The sequence below is a fragment of the Pan paniscus genome, chromosome 15, assembly GCF_029289425.2.
Source record: "Pan paniscus chromosome 15, NHGRI_mPanPan1-v2.0_pri, whole genome shotgun sequence".
Classification (NCBI taxonomy): domain Eukaryota; kingdom Metazoa; phylum Chordata; class Mammalia; order Primates; family Hominidae; genus Pan; species Pan paniscus.
The window spans coordinates 86633117-86654775 of NC_073264.2; the positions used below are offsets into that span (position 1 = coordinate 86633117).

At 41.0% G+C, this 21659-nt stretch overlaps 1 protein-coding gene across 3 annotated transcripts in view; it reads left to right on the top strand.

Annotated features, from left to right (window-relative positions):
• Positions 1-14249: 14249 nt before the first annotated feature.
• The window catches only part of FLRT2 (fibronectin leucine rich transmembrane protein 2), a 99944-nt gene continuing 92534 nt past the window's right edge, over positions 14250-21659 (top strand). The window contains exons 1-2 of one of the 3 annotated variants that reach the window (XM_003832733.7): positions 14250-16601; positions 16747-18298. The gene's annotated coding sequence lies outside the window, so the exon portion shown is untranslated. The remainder of the gene's footprint in view (positions 16602-16746; positions 18299-21659) is intronic. The other 2 variants (XM_003832732.7, XM_034937959.3) reach the window with 2 other exon arrangements.

Here is a 21659-nt window from a genome sequence, read left to right on the forward strand (position 1 = left end):
TCCCAGGTCCCTCCCACAACACATGTGAATTATAGGAGCTACAATTAAAGATGAGATATGGGTAGAGACACAGCTAAACCATATCATATGTGCAACTGGTGAAGATGAATTGCAGAGGGAACCTCCAACTTTGAACACTGTGGTCAAGAGGTTGGACTTAATTCTATAGTTAATGTGAAGCCATTTAGGGTTTTTGAAGCCAGGAACAATATTATCAGCCATATAATTTTAGAAAGATAATCCCGGTGTCAGAAAATAAAATGAACTGAAAGAAAAAGAAGCTTGAGTAAAGTTGTTGGAGTATTTCCCAAAATGAATTCTCAGAGTTGTTATGAAGTGTCATTGGATAAAAGTCTTCTGTGGTCAAGTAAGTTTGAACAATGCTTAGTTAAACTAAATCCGACTGAGTTCTCTACTATACCACTTCTCAGAATCTTTGCTTAGCTATTTGCACATTGTGACCCTTCACAAGGAGCATGTTGCAAGTATATTTGCCTACAGAAATTGTTCATGGCTTTTACTACAGGAACGTGTTCCAAAGAACACTTCGTAAGAAATGTAAGGTAAGATTTCGGGGGGAAAAATTTGACAATGGGTTAATCTAAGAGTTATTGGGATGACAGAATTAGCTTTTAGACTTTCAGCTGAGACAATGAGTAGACAGTGATACACAGGGAAAATCCTTAAGGATCAAGATGTTCTTGTCACCTCAAGATAGGCCTGGAAGTGGGAAGTAAGGAACTCTAACAAAGTGTTAGAAGAAGAATGATGCTTAACCTATTTGCCAATACTAACCAATTATTATAGCTGCCTGAAATGATGGGTTGAGAAGGATTCTAAGATTTCACCAGGAATCAATGTGAGTTTGCATAAATCTAGTTATACTGTATTAGTCTGTTCTCACACTGCTATAAAGAAATACCCCAGACTGGGTAATTTATAAAGGACAGAGGTTTAATTGGCTCACAGTTCCCCATGGCTAGTGAAGCCTCAGGAAACTTACAATCATGGCAGAAGGGGAAGCAGACGCCTTCTTCACAAGGCAGCAGGAGAGAGAGAAGTGCCAGCGAAGCACGCAGAGCCCCTTATAAAACCATCAGATCTCGTGAGAACTCACTCACAATCACTAGAACAGCATGAGGGAAACCACCCCCATGATCCAATCGCCTACTTTTCTCCACTTGTGGGGGTTAGAGGTCCGTCCTTCGACACGCTGGAGATTACAATTCGAGATGAGATTTGGGTGGAGACACAAAGCCAAACCATATCAGAAACCTTCCATGGAAGCAAGGAAAATAACAAGTAGTGCTCCTGTCATATGTTTATCACATATGGACCAGAGGTACGCAGCTCAGATAGTTTGTGTTGTGGTTTTAAACATTCTTAGCTCATGAAAACTTTCTTAAAAAGAAACTTCACCTGAAAGGTAAACATAACAGATAAAAGTAAAACTGTCTATGTAATGTCTAGCCTAGATACTCCACCTGCTCTATTGCTTCTTTCTACCTTCCTTCCCACTGACATTACTATTCATGATAATTCTGCAGTTAATTAACTAGTTGAGAAAGATAAGGTTAGCAGATGCTCAGGAAAGCTAGATAGGATGAATACACACATCTCTACCTTATCAGGGGAAATACTTCTTTTTTTCTTTTCTTTTCTAACATTTAGTTCCCATTTGTTCTTTATTAATATTCAGTAAAGATTTGGGGAACTTCCAGAGTAATTCAGTTTTACCAATAGGCAATTAAAGGGAGGGATTTTGGTTTCACATGTGAACATCAACATAAAAGATTGGCTTGTACAGCTAAGGGACCCAGGTGATGTTGAGGAGTAGATTGGCTGCAGTCACTGAAAGTAGGAAAACCCTAAGAGGAAGACGTTATCTGTGGTAAGCAGAGTCAGTGATCTCTCTCTCTCTGGCAGTTACCCTTGCTGAAGCTTTGAGGTTTTGAGATGTATTTAATTACTAGAGAATGATTTCTCAACTTAATCGTCTGTCCTGTAAACTCACAGTGAAGTGCAAAGCACAGGCTCAACATGTTTTAAAATCATATTTTGTCTTGGAATCAACCAAGAAGTACTACAAGAATAATTTGTCACTTTGACAAGCTTTGAATAGCTAATGAAACTAGCCGATACCTGGTTTTTTTAAAAAGATTAGATCTAGAACAAAAGCAAGCCAATAATTTGGAGTAGGACAATAATTGACAGGTTTTATCTGATACATTCTTGTCAAGTAAAGCAACTTAATGTTCTCTTCTACTAGTTGCAACCAAACAAATTCTGAAGGCTCACAGCTAGGACAGCTTCCTCTTCAACTTTGCATCACCAACACCTAGCATACATGCTCAGCACACGTGTAGTAGGTTCTCAGGTATTATTTGCTGATGTAAGGTTATTGTTTTCTGAGTATCTGGACAATGTGCAACAGCTACCTTACTTCTGAGAGATTTAAACAATAAGGGGGATGAAAAACTCTAGCCCTCTTCTTGGAGGCCTTGTACCTATGTCTGAAAGTATAAAATCTGTGCCCAGATAGTTGAAAAGTCCAGAAAGCATGCAGACTCTGCCTTCTGACAATTTTTGAGCAATGGGGCTAGAAAAGTTACTAGCAATGCATTTCTATCCATAGATTGATGTGATTAACAAGGAAGTTGGGGTAATTTTTGCTAAATTACAAATTCCAGCTTATTATAATACAGATTAATAAGCATATTTTAAGCAGTGAATCTCTGAACATTTTCCACATAACTGGGTAGTTATTTGGTGAGCTATGACTTTTTAAAGTGGGTTTTTTTTAAGCATTGATTTTGTGTTTCGAATTATCTAAAATGTATTCTGTGCACTGTGGCTATGAAATTTTGAAGAGGTACAATCTTGATCACTTACTCTGGATTTGTTTCAGCCAAAGCAATACGTTTTTTCAACTAATTGTAAATATCACCTTTCGGTGGTTTTAATGAACCTAATAAAAAGATATGGTAATTTGTCTGCTCTATACAAACACTTAGCTATGAAAAAATCAAATAAGAATGAAGCCATATTAACCCTCATTACTAAGTCAAAGTAGGTGTATATTTGTATAACTTAAGACAATAAAACAATGTTATATGTGAATCTTCATAATTTTTGAAGCAAGCATCTGATAATCTTTACAGTTATATTTCAGATGCAATAGATGGGATTATTCCTTATACTTTGAATAAGATGAAACATATACAGGGACATTTGGACTTGAACCTGGATAGACCCAGCTTTATTCTAACAATATACTTGGTAATAAGCAGGCACTTTTCCTTTCCTTTGTGTGTGTATGTATGCATGCCGTGTTTCATTAAAATGAACCCCATCATTAAAGAAAAAACTCAAGGATATGTTGTTAGACCTGTGTAGTCGTGTCTACATGACAGACAGTATAACTAACAGGATCTTTTAAAGCTGATAAAACAATTTTTAAAAAGTAGTGAACCCTAGGTTCTGCCTTTTGGAACACAGAGAAAGCATGCATTTTGCTCTCTGGACAATGGATCCCTCTGAAAATGTAAATCACTACATATATATATATATATATATATATATATACACGCACGCACACATCACTACACACACATACACACACACACACATACACACACACTCCAAATAAATAGCCTTCAACTGTATGCCTCCACGTTATTTTCTGAGCACACTAAATGAAACCTTATTCTCACACATCTGGACATATTCAGGGCTTGTCATGTTGAAATTAAGAACGCAAGATGGCAATGACCCTGCTGTCATTGGGTTATGACATTTGTATCAGTGTCCTCTCTTTAAAATAGGGGCGTTTAGACAGTTCCTGGAGGGGTTCTGGAGCTCTAAGGCACATGGATGTGACTCCATCTACATGAGAAGGAAATGTTGCATCGTTTGGTAGTGGTTTCCATGCCAAAAGTTTGCAGACACTGAAGATATTGACACCAAAGTTTCAGAGAATAGGAACTGGTAGAGTGGCAGGGAGTGGGGATATGGGCAGAATCTCCAGATTTTGGATGCTTGAATCCAATGAAGCTTGAAGTTCCAAGTTATATTTGCCAGGAATTTAAAAGCTGCATCTTCTCCATTTGATGGACTCTGATGGCCCACAAGAGAGGCGTGCCAAAAAGGAGGAGCAAAGAAATTTCCTTTCCTTGTAAGAGTATAATATCTCCCAAATGTCTTGCAGAACCCAGTAATTAGGAGTTGCCAAAACATTTTAACATCACATTTGGCACATTATGGCACAACCTCACTGACTTCATGTTCATCTGCAGAAAATGAAGGATGGAAGCAAAAATGGAGATGGAACAAATGAGAAAAAATAGCATAAGAACACCAGGTCATCAAGGCGAAAGCAGTGATATTATCTGGGAAACTGGAAGAAATCCAATTGTGGATAAAGATAAATTACAGATGAAACCAGTGCTAAAAAAAAAAAAAAAAAAAAAAAAAGAAGAAAGAAATGGAATAGAAACTAGAAGGTATGTGACTTTCAAAGGAGAAAAGGCAGATTCCTCACTCATCTTATCTTTTAAGAATGAGATATTGCACCATCTGCTCCCCAAACCGTTATTTCATTTCACTCTGGATTTCTCCTTGGTCTCCTCCCTGTGTTCTCTGAATTTTCAGATTGGCTCTCTTCCTGTGAGTCACATCCTTTCTTTAAATGTTTCCATATTTCCCCTGTCTCTGCAGCTTATGTATGACTCTTTGTTAAGCATTTCAAAATATTTCATGTTACTGCGTTGTAATACTTTGCTTGTATCTAGCACCTCTTATTTTTAGAACTTAGTGTTTAAACAAATACTAACTACTGTGTTAAAAATGCCTATACATTTTATAGGTGTAAAGTTACATCATAATTTTTTAAATGATAGAATGGCTAGCTCACACTCTCATACTACAATGCTTACTCTAACTTTGTGTTTGTGTGGGGCATTTCAAGATATACTCCAAATTATAATAACTTCTATGATTGCATCATTGCCTTTTTCTATAACATTCTACATGGTATATTAACACACATGCCTTAGAATTATTCATTGGTAATTATCTGCTTCACATTGACTAAGCCAGAAACTTACCACTTCTGTCTGCCTTACTTCTAGCAGGTGACCAAAACCTTGCAATTTACCTTATCAGCAGCTTTCCAGGTTTTGCAAACTCTGACCTGTGGGTCAGTTCCAGCCACCCACCTTGTTTTGTAAATAAAGTTTTATTGGAACACACTCATTTGTTTACATATTGTCTATGACAGAGTTAAGTAACAAAATTACAAATTTACCCTCCGGTTTAAAAACCCTCAATCCTCCTTATTTCCCTCAATATAAAGCTCACCCTTCTAAATTCAACCTGCAGAGCCTATTTCTACCTCTGACTCTTTTATCCCCTTTCTCCACATGGACATTTCATACAAAGTGTGAATGACATTAAATCAGTTTCTGCAGTATTCCATGCCATACCAGAAAAAGCTCCTGGCTCCAAAAGAATATGTTAGGTGCCTCTTCTATGCCCTTATATAGAGCGTTATGTTTCCGCTAATCTAGTCCTTACTAGAATTGCACTGTAATTTGACTTATTTGTCTGAATACTCTGCAATAATCTGCTGCAGAGCTAGCACCCTTGCTGCCACATTTAACGGGATCAAATACAGCACCTGACACATAGTAGGGTTTCAGAAATATTTAATAACATAAGTAATAAAATGCAGATACCATTCATATACTAAAGAAAAAAAAGAAAAAATCTATAATATCAAGATGAAGTTTAATCTGGAAAAGTGCAAAGAAAACAACTGTTAAGGAGAAGTACACAAGGCCCAGGAGTGGTAGAATTAACATGAATTTTTGTTGGGACATTAAGGAAATCTGAGAAAGTGATGATATAGCTATGAGAGATAATGATGTAATAACTAGACATTTATAGATTATGATATACAAGGAAGAGGAAACAATTCCGTAGCTGTATTTCACACTGCTTTGTCCATCATTATAAGCATGTGGATGTCTCCACATCCACATTTTCTTGTTAATAATGATTCTAACTTACCCACTCAATTATTTAGATATACATTTTGATTAATTCTTCTTCTTCTATAATTGCATAGTTTGAATCTCACTGTTTTGAAATATGTTAAAAGTAGTAGCATGAAAGTGGTAAACTTCTAGAAGGTAGAAGAAGAGACATTAGGGTTGCTGCTGAATCAGAAGAAGGTTGCAGGTATAGGCATAGGAAATCCATGTTTTATTTTCCATAAACACATTTTACAGATGGTGACCCGTTGTCAGCATATCCTATATCTTAACTAGTTTATCCGTAGTTGGTAATGAATTGTCTCAGATACAGCTGTATGCCTTTTCCATATGTATGAGTATCATCCTGTGAAACATATGAAGTTTTCTTTCTTTTTTTTTTTCCTTGAGACAGCATCTCGCTCTGTCGCCCAGGCTGCAGTACAGTGGTGCGATCTCGGCTCACTGAAACCTCTGCCTCCCGGGTTCAAGCGATTCTCCTGCCTCAGCCTCTGGAGTAGCTGGGATTACAGGCGCGCACCACCACATCCACTAATTTTTGTATTTTTAGTAGAGACAGGGTTTCACCATATTGTTCAGGCTGGTCTCGAACTCCTGACCTCAGGTGATCCATCCGCCTCAGGCTCCCAAAGTGCTGGGTTTACAGGTATGACCCACCATGCCTGGCCTGAAGTTTTCTATGTTACCTAAATGGAAGGAAGATAGCTTGCCTATCACATTGACTCCATTTGCCTCATTAGACCAATCCCTAACCACTGTAACCATCGGTTTACCTGGAGTAAAATGAATGGGGGGGGGGGGGGTTCACAGGCAAGAAAAGCAGCCAGGAAATTAATGTTTTAATTCAGCTTAGAGTATCTGGCCCTCCCAAAACAACTTGGAAATTGGGACTGAATATAGTCTTCTTCAAAAATATTGTAAAATTAATTATATTGAAATATACTTTTATATGTTCTGTACAAATTTCACCCACACAATTATTTAAATGGTCTTGTTAGCATTAATCCTGTTGGAATCTTTGCTTGTATAACTACAAAACGAAAGTACACTCCAACTAATAGATGTGCTTTAGAACATTTCTAGGAAGGAAAATATGAATAGAATATCAGAAAATAAATAATAAAACTTTCACAAATGAAAGAATTTTAGAGGGTTTGGAAAGCTAGGTGTAACCAAAATATAAAAAGGAACCTTATGTAAATGAGTCCTAGTGAATAGTGTACTCTGACCATAGTCCCAAAGGTGGTCTGGCTTCTTGCTTGTCTCAAAGTAGCCTCTTCCTACATAAAAGACTTTGCCAATAGAATTTATGAATCCCTTAGAAATAACATTTGCCTTTTAATCTTAAAATATCCATGGAAAGAATTGTCAGCATTCTTTTCTAACTATAACTTTATAGCATTGGTTTCTAAAGGCAAATACATGTGGATTATCTGATTCACATAAACAACTTGACTTACCCCAAGAAAGGAAAGCCCTCCTACTGTTCTTAATGGTTATGTGAAGGGGACAAACCATGTTTGAACTGTTTGAATACATATCCCCTTACTTCTGCCTGGTGGGATTCATAGTCACCCACTAGGCAGGGTTAACTAATGACTGAAATGAAATCCAGTCATTTAAAGAAATCTCAAAGGCTTCCTGGAGTTAGGCTGGAAAGATGTCACTAAGAGAAGGGCTGTACTTTATGCTTTTGCAATGTTTACAGAACCTGTAACACAATGGAGCATGATTAATGAGACTCTTCAAACTCTAGCACAAGCATAGGACTTTGTACTTGTCATGTCTAAAGATCAGCCTTTATCACCCCATAACAGAAGAAATGTAAACCAGAACCTAATCATTTCCTAAAGGAGTTACCTTGGCTTTTATTCTCAAGTAAACTTAGGGGTTAAAGAGGAGACGTTCTCATTTTTTAATAAGAATGGCACCTTTGCTTTGGGAAATGCTTTTCCCTTAAATGTTTTTACATTTATCATTTTATGCTATACTTACAAAATGATGTAAAGCATGTTTGCCAGAAATTATTATCACCTGTGACAGATGAGACATCTGGGGCATAAGAAGATTAAGTGACTTTCCTAAATACCCAGCTAGTTTGAAACATATTTGATACCAAAACTCAGCCTGATTCTATTCCAAATAGACTGCAACATGCTATTATGCTTAAACACACCCTATAAAAATTAGGAAAAGAACCTGGGCAATTAGCGAATTTTCTTAGTATTTTCGAATCTACTTTCTATTCTTTTCCTAAAGTCTAAGTAATGTAAAGAATTTTTAAAAGATAATTTATAGCCACAATAAAATATCTTCCATTGTGTTAATTCAAGAAGTTGATCTCAAAACCTTCAGAATTGTGTTTTTCTGTCCATTCAAAGCTCACACCTCATTAAATGTGCTCACCCTCATCTCTCTTCCATTCGGGATACCGTCGTAAATGGGTGATGGATGGCTCACAGGTTCAGTAGATCCAGTAACAATTCTAACCTCCTTCATTCTATCAACAGTTTCCTGAGGCTGACAAACAAGATCTTCCTGCCTGTAAAAAGGCCGTTTAAGAGCATACAAACTCAATTTTACCACATCTTGTGGGCAAACTTCCATTTGAGAAAAATAAACTCAGAATACCAACTAGGGTCTGTTTTCAACTGAAAGCAACTATGTCAGTTGTCCTGAAGCTTCTCGTGTCAGAATCACACATCGGTGCTTTGGATCCCTTTATATTGTTGAAAGGGATGTGGATTATTCTTCCTGGATGTTTTCATCAGCTGCATCTAGGAAAGCATGATAACCGTCTACCCAGATGTAATAGACATGATATGACCCTATTCAGTTTTCTTCTTTCTTCCTTTCCTATTTTGGTTACTTTTTTTCAGGTAATCTTCCCAGTAAAATGACATGTTTGTCTATTCCAGATATTACAGTGGAAACCATGGAGAAACACTTTTGGTGGTTGTGCTTATTTATTTTCTTGTTGCTCACAGCTCTGGAGCTGTCATCATTTGAGAGAAGAAAGAGCCTTTATCTGAGTTCCTTGATGGACAAGATGTTGTCTTTACTTGTTTTCCCCCCTTTGGCAACTGATACTGTGTCTGACTTTCTTCTTAACCCATCTGTCTTATGCTTTCTTGTTTTGCCAGAAAAAAGAAAAATTTGACATCCTCACAAAATGGTATTTATATTGCCCTAACTGGACAGAGTAAAAAACACATGACTGATGAATATCTGAAGGAATTAAACTGTTCTTGAATATGTTAAAATACTTCTTAACTATATTGTGAAAGATAGATTTTTATTAATAAACAATCATGTTAACTTGGGCCATAGTAAACAAACATAAAATAAAAATAGAAGAATCTTCTGGCAGAAGAGCCTAGTGAGCAGAGAACTTAATACAAATACAGAAAATTTGTTTACTCTTGGTGATTCATAAACTTTTAAAAAATGTTAACTTTTTTTAAAAAGAAAATAGAGTGAAAGAGATATGTCACTTTGTATTTTGCTTATTTTATATCTAAATGTTACAGATCAGAAAGTGTATTTAATTAGATTGGAAATTACCTGCTGTTTTGAAAAGTTAGGGAACTACAGGAAAAATTCTTTAGACTTGTATATTTGTTTACTATTTCTGATACATTTCATATTCTTTATTTATCCTCTTAAGATAATTCAAGTCCTATTTATTGATGATGTATGAGGATCTAATAAGAATTTGACCAAGATATAGGTAGTGACCTCTTCCTTCCTAGCTTTTTAAAAAACACTTTTATTTAGATATAGTTTGCATAGCATGTAATTTGTTCTTTTTGTGTGTATAGCTCTCCATACATCTTTTTAGTTTTGTTTTTTTGTTTTTTTTTTGATGGAGTCTCACTCTGTCACCTAGGCTGGAGTGCAGTGGCACAATCTCGGCTCACTGTAGCTTCCACCTCGCGGGTTCAAGTGATTCTCCTGCCGAGTAGCTGGGATTACAGATGCGTGCCACCATGCCCGGCTAATTTTTGTATTTTTAGTAGGATGGGGTTTCACCATGTAGGCCAGGCTGGTCTCGAACTCCTGACCTCAGGTGATCCACCTACCTAGGCCTCCCAAAGTGCTGGGATTACAGAAGTGAGCCATCGTGCCCAGCCTCTTCTTAGTAAGTTTACTAAGTTATGCATCCATCATCATGAATCAATTTTAGAACCTTTTCATCACAGTCTTATGATCCCACATGAGTATTTACTGTTAATCCTTATTCTCTCTTCTCTCCCCCAAATCCCACTCCTCTGGCAATCAATAATCTGCCTCCTGTCTCCATAGCTTTGAGTTTTCTGTAGATTTCTATAAATTAAATCATACAGTATGTGGTCTCTTGTGTACATCTTCTTTCATCCAACATAATGTTTTTGAGGTCCTTCCATGTTACAGCATGTATCCAGAGTTTGTTTGTTTTTTTTGCCAAATAGTATTCCATCATAGGATATGTCACATTTTGTTTATCTATCCACCAGTTGAAGGACATTTAGGTAGTTTCCAATTTTTGACTATTATGAATAATGCTACTAAGAACATTCATGTGAAATTATTTGTGTGAACATATTTTCATTTCTCTTGAGTAGACACCTAAGAGTGGAATTGCTGGGTTATATGGTAAATTTATGTTTTAACTTTTAAAGAAACCATCATGTCAAACTTTTTCCCAAAATAGCTGCACTATTTGACATTCCCATCAGGAGTGATTGAGGGGCCCAATTTCTCTACTTTCTTGCCAAGTCTTGGTTATTGTTTTTCTTATTATATCCTTTCTAATGGGTAGGAGTGGTATCTCATTGTGGTTTTGGTTTGCATTTCTTTAATGATGCTGAGGCCCCTTTAGCTATTATAGGCTTACTTTTATAATTTTTAAAGCCTCATGCTTAAGACAGACCTATGAAGAAGACATTGTCACTTTATGGGATCTGGCTTTTAGTTCAGAGATATTTAAAAAGTTTTGAAAGTACTTTTGGTTTTATCCATAATGACAAGAACAAATTTTCTTGCTGATGGGAGAATAGGATGCACAGTAGGTCACTGGGCTCAACTCTGGACAGGTTTCTCAAGACCTAGCATTCACTACTAGCTACCTCACTGTGACCTTGGATAAGGAGTTGACACTTAACTCATAATAGCATGTCATGGGGGGTGTGGGTGGCAGGCCCTCAGATAAAATAATTCATTTAGGAATGCTCTAAGGGATAAAGGCTCTACAAATAGAGGCATTTTAATGCCTACTGCTTGACTTTCTATCAACCTTGATCTACAATCCATGTTCTTTTATCTGCTGAACTTAAAAATAATCTAACACTATATTATTTATAAGGCATTAAAGGAAAAGGAAGAAGGAATTCCAGTATAGAAACATGAAAATGCAGCAGAATCACTAGAGGGAAAAATAAATAAATAATTCAAAAACTGAACAATGCTGACATTTCTGTGGTTTGATATTGTGCTTGGGATTGACTAGACAGAGACATCTCTTCAAAATACCAAGGAAAATGAGAAGGACTTTCAAAATCAAGCTCTTTATCATAGAAAAGAGCCCCTAGGCCTTTGTCAACCTACAAAACAGGCGGTTGGTCCAGACTAGCTCTTCCGTGTTTAGGAAGAATTTAACTCCTTTCCCTATATGATTAATAAAAAGCAAAAATCTAATACTAATAAACTCACTTGTATTCACGGTAAGTGATTGCCCAGCCTATTTATAAAATATTGTACTAAGGGAAACTTCCAAAGGTAAGACAGAGGACAGAGAAACAGGCACTATTTGTGAGGAACTGTTTCTTTAACTTTCTTATCAAGTTTTAGTGTTAATTTTATTTTTCAAAGATGTTTTATGTAGAGAAAAAGGAAACATAAAATCCAAGTGTTCCAACCGTGTAAGTGAATGAGATGACTAAATCCAGAAAACTCAAGCACTAAAATAATTCAAGAACAAAATTAAAAAGCAAAATAAAAGACTCACTTGAAAAACTTTACAGTTACCTCTATTAGCTAAGAAAAAGAAGGGTGAAAGAAAATTGGCTAAGCCATTATATGAATTTTAAAATAATACATGTAGTGAAAAGGCAAGCTCAGAATTCCCTGGTTTGAGGAAGTTTATTTCTAGGGTAGGTCAAGTTTATTTCTAGGGTAGCAAATGGTGACACCTGAAAGCACTGCAGAGTTAACTGTGCAGGAATTAAGCAGCTCTACACCTTTGAAGCTCTCAGAGGTTATATGGAACAAAGGTACCAGCAAAGCAGGAAGTAGCAATGCAATTAAAACTCCATGAAGTGGCTGAAGGTTAGATGGACTAAAATATATCTCACACTAAATTGTGTTCACGTTAATTATATAAATTATGTTTATATAATTTATATTATTTAATTATATAAATTATATACATATATACATTATATATATTTATATATTATATAAACACTTTAATTATATAAATAATGACAGCTTATTTTTATTTTGAGTTTTGAAACATCTCACTTTACTTGATCTTTTCATACCTACCCTGAAAGATGATCTTTATTATACTTTTTTTATTTGATAGAAGGGATGCTGAGGCTCAGAGCAGTTACGTGATTTCCCTGGTAAGATGGAGACATGAAGTAAGATCTTCCAAGACCAAGCTCAGACCTTTTTCTAACTGCATAAAGTTTGAGTGCAAATATTCATTTATTTCTTTGAATAAGCAATCTTGAAAATTGCCCCTGTCCTTCCAAAGAAGGCAATTTTATTTTTCTAGCACGTTGATAGATAGTGAGAGAAAATACATATGAATTTTAATTCAGAATCTCATTTACATGTTTGATTAAGTGTGTTTTCCCAAATTAAAACATCACTTCCCTCTTTATCAGAACTATAGTTAGATATAGGTAGACTCGGTAACATTTTGTACAATGGTAGCATCTAGGTTTGAATAAGTCGCTAGGTAGATCTTTTATCTCTTTGTATGCCCTTCTTAAAAAGGTGTTACCTTCACTTATTCCTCCCAGTGCAGTTGGAGAATGTTTGTATCAAGTTTTTGCTAGCTTCCCTGTGGAACAGAGAGCAACTGCTTAACAAATGGCAGGTTTATGTAAGAGGAAATCTCCATGGTTTAACGTGCTTTTGTTTCCTGCCAATATGTACCTTCTGTTTTTGTTCACGCATAATCATCTTGTAACCTGCACAGAAAGGCAAAGAAACCACGGCCTGAGGAAATGGATATTCAAGCAATTACTTCCACGCTGATTTTCCAATTCTTGGCCCAAAGGACTTTCCTCGAGACTGGGGACTCCAGTAGCTGGGGCTGCTGTATGCAGAATGCTGGATATAAAATAATGCTACGAAGTCCCTGGTAAAATCAGTATGTTGTCAAAAAAGCCTCATCATCATTTGAACGAGGTCTTTTCTCTAGAGAGAACCTGTTTCAGGGCATAAAAGTACTTTGTATATATCTAAATTGTTATATTTCCCTAAAGAGAGGATAATTATTTTTCTATGGGTCTCCTCTAGACTTTGAGGTTTGACAGATAGGGACTGAATCTATTCATCAAGGGCCTGCTACATGTTTTGTGTTTTCTACAGATGTGTGTTGAAAACACATCTGTTTTTCAACAGTAAATGGATGAGCCATTTACTGTAGAGTAGTGTTTCAAAGTCAGAAGGTATGCATTTCAATGTCACAGATTCACATGAATCAAGTCACACTCACTAAAGGATGTCATAGATTGAGTACTTTATATTCATGAGAGAAAAGAAAACCCACTTCTCCATAGTGTGGTAGGCATGGGTTTCCTTACACTGGTCCACATCTTGGAGAAAAAGATGCTCTCTACCTGACAGGGGAGCTTATTTGTGAATTCAGCAACCATGTTTTGAGCATCAATCAGGTGAAAGTTCTATACTGGACACTAAGAGAATAGAAAAGTGAAACCAACTTAACTCTTGGAGTCAATAAGATCTAGACATGAGATTAAACATGTAGATTGCTAATATTACTTTAAGGGAGAATGAAATGAGTACCATAATGGTGGAAAAATGTAAGAGAGAAGTGTAGGACATAATGGATATTATCTTTTCATAGAGAAGTTGGAATTTTGAACCATCCGGAAATGTGGCAATGGGACTGGAAGAAAGGGAGAATTAAAAAACAAACAAACAAACAAACAAACAAACAAAAAACTTTACCAAGATTTGGAGAATGACAGGGTTTGGGAATTGTAAAACACAGACTAACTGAAAATTGCTTCAAAATACATAGCCAGAGGAGATTGTTGAGCACTTTCCTTTTCCCTTTTTCTTTTTCTTTCTTTTCTTTCTTTTTTTTTTGAGACAGAGTCTCACCCTGTTGCCCAGGAGGGAGTGCAATGGCACGATCTCAGCTCACTGCAACCTCCGCCTCCCGGGTTCAAGCAATTCTCCTGCCTCAGCCTCCAGAGTAGCTGGGACTACAGATGTGCATAATCATGCCTGGCTAATTTTTTGTATCTTTAGTAGAGACAGGGTTTCACCATCTTGGCCAGGCTGGTCTCGAACTCCTGACTTCGTTATCCACCTGCCCCGGCCTCCCAAAGTGCTGGGATTACAGGCATGAGCCACTGCACCCGGCCTGTTCAGCACTTTCCTAAGGAAATACAGGAGGACTTCTCTAAACTGCATACAGGAAAAATTTCGTGAGAGATTATTCCTGAGTAAATTTGATATTTGAGATGTTTACAAGTCATAAATGCTTATTTTGCTCATTTAAAATTTCTAAATTCCTAAGGGTAGGCCAGATTTAGTGACTCACTTTCAAAGAACAGAGTATTGAAAGGGTAAATAACTTTACAGTAGAGAACGCTGGTATGAAATATCTTGGAGAATGTTAATGTCATCAGTGGCATCATGCTGATATCATGTGCCAGCTGACATGATGTGATCAGTAAGGCATTCCACCTCTGATGCTTTTTACCAAGAACTATAGCTAGAATCTAATCATGAGAAAACTTCAGATGAACCAAAAGTGGTAGATAGTCTACAAAATACCTGACTATCACTTCTCAAAACTTACAGGATCATACGAAACAAGAAAAGACTGAAGAACTATACAGAATACAGGAGACAGGATATTTAAAGTCATTATGGTATCCTAGATGAGATCCTGAAACAGGAAAAAGACTTAGTGGAAAAACTGATGAAATATGAGTAAAGTTTAAGGTTTAGTTAATAGCAATGTAGCTGGTTTCTTAGTTTTTATAAATGTTCTAAGGTAATATAAGATGATAACATCAGGGCAGACTGACAATGTTTACACTAATATAATTTGTCAATATTTTGAAGGCTGATACGGTGTGATGTAATGATAATATCATTAGTAGTAACAACAAGTCAAATTTCTAAAGCACTTTTACATATGCTGACTCATGGTGGGACAATGTTATAAGGCTGGCAGAACAGGGATTTTTTTAATGTCCATTTTAAAAAATGAAGAGGCACTTCAGAGTTGAATTTACCCAAGATCAAAACTGAGCTCAAATCATGATCTTATTATACTGTGTTATTTTTACTTTCACAAAGTATTAGAAAAGAAAGGCCAAGGTACCTATGTGTGTATAGATGGGGAATGATGTAAGAAACACGCGGGTGGGGGGTTAAAGAATTTGAGATGACAATCAATTTCAATTGAAAGGAAAACTATTGAGGACTGAAGTCTTAAGAATAGTGGGCTGACCCTCTGTTTTTTGAAGCTTGCAGATTTGCTTTTTGTTTTTCTTTCACCCACTTCTCTTATGGATCAGTGAGTTTCCTAATAAAAATAAAGTAACCTAATTGTTATAGTTTTCTAAGTCTGCAAAATTATTGCTCTTTGGAGTCCCTGAGCCACATTTCCTATTCGTTTGCTTCCTCTGGCCCCATCATCACACATTTCTAAAGCTGACTCATAGGTCATGTGCATAAGAAATTTGTTACAACGATTCTGCTTGTACTTTGGCGTGATATTTTTTCTTACTTAATTTTCCTTGTCGTGATTACAATAGATGCAACCAATAGCTTTTAATAGGTGGCACATATTCATAACGTGGTTTGCTCATGGTTTAGAAACACCAATAATTTAAAATATGAATTCTGTAAATCTGCAACAACCCCCTCCCCCATTTTCAATCTCATTCATTTTCTAGCAGCATAAATCAGAAAGCAAAACCTTTGTTGCTTTAAAGATCCTGCTTTGCCTTTTTAAAATGTGTTCTTAAAGATGAAATAATTATGCTGCTTTCCTGGATCAAGATTTCAAAGGAAGAACCTCCTGCGGATACTTATGTACACTTACATACGAAAATGGATGTTTAAATGCAGGTAGATGAGTATTTGTCCTAAAATGTGGTCTTCCTTGTTGATGCTGGAGCTTGAGGAGCTATCCCTATGCTCTGCTGCCACCTTGGAAACTCAAAAGGATTTACAACGGAGTTCTGCACAGGGGAAGCTGGAAGCAGCATTCCCACAGCCTCTTCTGGGGCTGGCAAGGCTGAGAGAGGCATTCGAAATGGCTATTATTGACACCTATAGACTTGGGTATGTTTCAGAGAGAAATTATAACATCTATCTCATGGGAAAACACACTTTCTCTGTTTTTAAATAACTCCGTTTCAGCAAAATCCATGTGTGTAGCCTCTGAATACTCTATAAAGGCTCCGTATTTCTCTCTTTCTTTTCTTAGTCCGGAATGGAGACAGAAGAAGGATTCGGTTGAAGATGTCCCTGTGTGGATCTCAGTTTGCGCTCTGAGCGACGTCCTGGCTCATTTGGGTGTGACGGTGAGAGCAGAGGCGCTCGGCTGACAGTTTTTTCTTGTCTAAGCTTCCATTCCGCATCCACAATATGACTCGCCTTCCACTCCAGTTAACTTCTTGGAAGTCCAGAGCACTTAGTCAAAGCTGTTTACAAAATGCAAAGCATCTGGGCGGCCAAGGCAGAGGCTCCTGTATTCTCTATGTAACCGCCTCCAAAAAAGCTGGGAAATTTCGCGGATCAAAATGTAGGCGCTTAAAGCTGACCCGCTGCTGTCAATGTTGGGACTTAGATACATTTTTTGCATCGTCATTCTTGTGTGTGTTTCCCGTTTATTCCATTCTAAGGCTCAGGCTCGCGCTGTCTCTCTCGCGCGCGCTCTCCCCTCTCTCCATTTCCCATTCACACATCAAACTCCGTCCTCCGCACCCCTATCTTCCCGTGTCTTCTTAGTTATGTGAATGTGTGTCATTAGGCTTACTCGGACACTGGATGGGTGAGTGGGAGGCAGCTTTTCTTGCGGTTTCATTTACACTTGTCATGGGTGGGTGGGTGCCCTCCACAATTCGTCTCGCACACGGAACACAGTTAAAATCTGTAGCTAGAACGAGTGAAAAGTTCCGAATCTTTAAAGCGCAGCTAGGACAGGAAATAATACAGGGTTGGGGGATGTGGACGGGGGCGGAGAGCAGAGAAGTAAAGGAATAAAACCAACTTCGCTGGCAACTTCAATAAATCCGGTAACTGGAGGCAAAAAATAGACTCCGAGGGCTGGGTCTGGTCCGGATGAAACGCTAGGGCTCCTTCCCATCCTTGAATCTGGGCGCTGGAAGCCAGCCACAGGCGTCTTGCCACGCGAGTGCCCCTAGACAGCAACACACCCACTGGAAACGCACGTGAACAAAGCTCTCGCCCTCGGGAGCCGCTGCCTGCGGTTTCGTAGTCGATCCCAGCTTCTCTAGGGAGTGTCAGGCGCACACAGGGTTAAGTTAGTTCCCTCCCTGGTAGGAGGGAGAGGAGGAGGAGGGGAAAAGCAGCATACTGTCTCAGGCTGGGTACCTTGTAGTTAGTTGTACGTTCGAAACCTGTCGCCGTCACTTGCGCGTTTGGCATTATCCATTGTCACCGCGGAGGAACGAGCGCTCGAGATATCATCAGTGCCCGCAAATCTCCGCGCCAAGGCGCTGCGCTACTCCTTTCCGAGGTGCGCCTCTGGTCCTCCGTCCCGGGTGCCCAGCAGCGGCGAGGCGGCATCTCCGCTCCCGCCGCCGTGTCCACCGAGCCCTGGGATCAGGGTGGCAGTTCTCAACGATGGGCAGGAGGGACCTCGGCGGCGACCCCTAAAACAATACCATGCCCCGGGATCCCCGCTGCTGCCGCGCCAGCGTCTTCCCTTTCCACCTCCCTGACCCTGTCGGATTCGGATGAGCCCAATGCAAGGAGAAGACGCAGCCGTCAGGTAAAAGGGGCTGCGTTGCCAGGTGAAGTTTCCAGTAACCGGCCGAGCTGCTGCTACGCTGGCACCACGCTGTCTCTTTGGGGGATTTTTTTTTTTGAAAGAGCTGGGGGTGGTCATCTTAAGTGGGGTGCTCTAGGCTTTGTCTTTCACCTGGAGAGAAAATAGGCAGCTTAGCTCTCTCTCGACTTTGGGGACATCTGTCTGCTGGTCGAATCCACCTCCTCTACGGAGCATCATGACTGAGTTCTGGGTCAAAACGCAAATTTTCTTGCCTGGTAGATGCATCGATGCTAAATTGGGGTTCTCAGTGCCCCTAACCTTGTCAGAGTTCAGTCTCCTACTTCCCTAGATTGAATCTCTTAACTTTCACCAGTAACAACCCTCTCCCCTCCACAAGCTGTTGTTAATGTCACCAGCGTTATTATCAGGCTGTTGTATCTAAAGACACCAACCTACTACCTGCCCGTAATCTGGGATCTATTAGCAGTTAAACAGATGCGGTGGATACTAATTCCTTTTCCTTCCAGTTGGTGGGGGCGGGTGGGGCTTTTTCCAAAACCAAGTCCCTTCCAGCCCTGCTTGTCCTCTTCGGGCTGGCGAGCACTGAGCTGGGGCCATCACGCCTTTCTAGAGCGCCTGCGGAGGTGGCAAAGGCTTGGAGAGCATACGAGGCGGAATCGGGATCGAGTTCCTTGAGCCGCTTGCGTGGGACGCAGGGAGAGGGCGAATAACGCCCTCAGGCGCTGAATGCAGGGGCAAGGAGCCAGCGAGGGTAGCTGGAGCAGGCCTTGCCAGCTGTTACCAAGTCTCTCCACAGGCTTGGGGGCTTGGGGCCTCCTGGAAAGATCCCTCCGCCGCGCTGACCAGTACGGGGCTCGCTCCCGCACTTTGAGGGCTGCCGCGGTCTTTCCTCATTTATAATCAAGCCCAAGATCAAGGTTGCAAGCTGAGGTCGGGGTACTGACAACGGGAATGAAGCCATAGGGGAAGAGGATGACTGGGACGGGCTGGACCCATACTTGATACCCGGGAAACTCCTAGAGCGTGTGGTGCTCCTGCCAGCGGCAGTTACTGGTGGAGCTGAGGCCACCGCTACTGTCGTCGTTGGCGCTTTGCTTCTGGAACCTCCCAGCAAGATGGCACTCACTGTCTGTTCCCTTCCGATTAGCACCCCCAGCCGCGCCCCCTCCTCCCCGGGATACGTATTAGTCACATACTGTGGGGAGAAGATGGGCTATGTAAATGTAAGTCAACGCGCTTTCCTAGCCACCTTTGCATAATGCAACAGGAACAGCGACCCGCGCGCACGAACCGGGTAGTGTGCGCGTGTGTGTGCGCGCGTGTGTGAGCGCGTGTGCCAGCGTGCGTCTCCGCGCGGGCGTGCGTCTGGGTGGATCCTTGCGTGGCTTGGGAGGCAAATCGGGCGTTTCTCCAAGTCGTCTTAACATGATTTAGGCTCTCAAATACGTGAAGGCGGTAGACACAACAGGGATGCGAAGGAAATAAAAAACAATTGGGGAAGTGGTGCCAAGTCACTCAGGCTTTGAACTGAGGACGAGTAGTGCGGTCGCGCCTGGGGCGCGTCCGGAAATCATCCTCAGCCTGTGGCGGCCACTGCCCCACTTAAACTCTTCTGCGGGGAGAGTTGAGCGGATCCCTGGGGGGTTGGTCCTGGGCTAGTTTTAAACTCTCCGGTTGCATCTCGCGTGGCCCCACCGACGGCGCGTCTCGGCGTAGCTCTTGGCGCGGGCTCGTTCTCCCTCTTCTGTTCAGATTCAGCCTCACCGGACTTGTTACAACATGACAGCAACTTACTGGAGGCAGGAAGAGCAGCACGAAATAAGATGAGAAAACCAAAAACATCTCCTCCTTCCTAAATAGAGACGTGCACCTAGTTTTTTTTACTTGTTTGTTTGTTTTTTACATTACCCTTTAACCTTTGGAAAGAGACTGCGAAGTGGAAACGTTGCCTGTACAGAAATCAGGCTTCTTAGCTGTCAAGACTGTTTCCTAATCTTTAGGCTGAATCTTTCTTTGTCCGCTGCAATCTATGGGGAAATTTAACAACGCTCTTGCCAGAAGCAGCCAGGTTGAAGGAAGAAAGTGGGGGTGTTTAAATTAATCCTATTAAATTTTGGATTACTCCCCCAGTTAAAATCATTTAAGGTGGTCCAGGATGAGGGAACTAGTGATGGGGTGAGGAGTGGGGGGCACATCACCAAGGTTGCCTGCATTTGAAATAACGCCATTTTGGTTGAGAGGTTTGCTGTATTTTACCCTCTAATCTCACATTTCGATCATTTCTCAGTGTCTAAGTAATAGATCCTCCCTCTTGGCAGTACACCATTAAGCAGGTATGGGGAAAATCTCCTTTCAGGGTTCAGATGGTGACATTATCCCTAAGGGCTGGTGGTAGGAACGGCATGTGCCGGGTACATAGAGAGAAGGTCAGGGTGGCATCTGCCGGGTTAGCCAGGCGCTCTGCAACTCTTTTCAGAGAGGACAGGGTTAAAAGCCAAGTCTGACTTTGCCTCTTGGAAATCACTGGGTAGCAGCCGCGCCTCCCAAGCATTCTTTAAACCAGAAAAGTAGGAGGGACTCCGGGAGAGAGGGAGGGAATGAGGGAGGGAGAGAAAGAGGGCCCCAGGAGCGGAGCGCGCCAGAGCGCGAGGGACGGAGGGAGAGGAGGAGCGCGGGAGCTGCGGAGGCGATCCCGCGAATTCATTACTGTAAACATATCCGGGGGTGTCAGGAGGGGTGGGGGTGGGGGCCGCGGCGCCTACATTAGCCCGGCCGCGTCGGATTGAGGCAGTAGTGTGGTCTGAGCAGCCTCCAGACCCACGCCGGGCGGGCGCAGCACTTGGAGCGAGCCCTGCGCCCGCCCCCGCGCAGCGCCGCACGCCCGGCTCCGAGCTGTCCGCACACACGCGTCGGAGGAGAGCCCGCCTAGCTCTCCCGCCGAGTCCCGGGATCCTCCAAATCCGAGGAGCTCCGGCGCCGCGGGGCAGCTTTCCGCCGCCTTCCCCGCTCGCTGTACTTCTTTTGGGGTTCGTTGGCTTGGCGAAGCGGAGAGGGGGAGGAGGAGGAGAGAAGGCGGGGGCCGCGGCGGCCGAAGCCAAGAGAAAGTGGCATGCCCGAACCCTGGAGGCGGTGGTGGCGGAGGACGGGGGAAGACGATGCCGCAGCTCCGTAGGGGACGTAGGCGAGAGCAAGCGAGGCGAGCTGGGCGCCCGGGCCCCGGCCCGCTGCGGGGAGGCGCGCGCCGCTCTGAGGCTCCGGCCTCCGCACCCCCGCGCCCCGACGCTGCGGGCGACAGGGCTTGGCTCCAGCAGCCGCCGCCGTCGCCGCCGCCGCCACCCGGAGGACCCAGCAAAAGTTTGGAT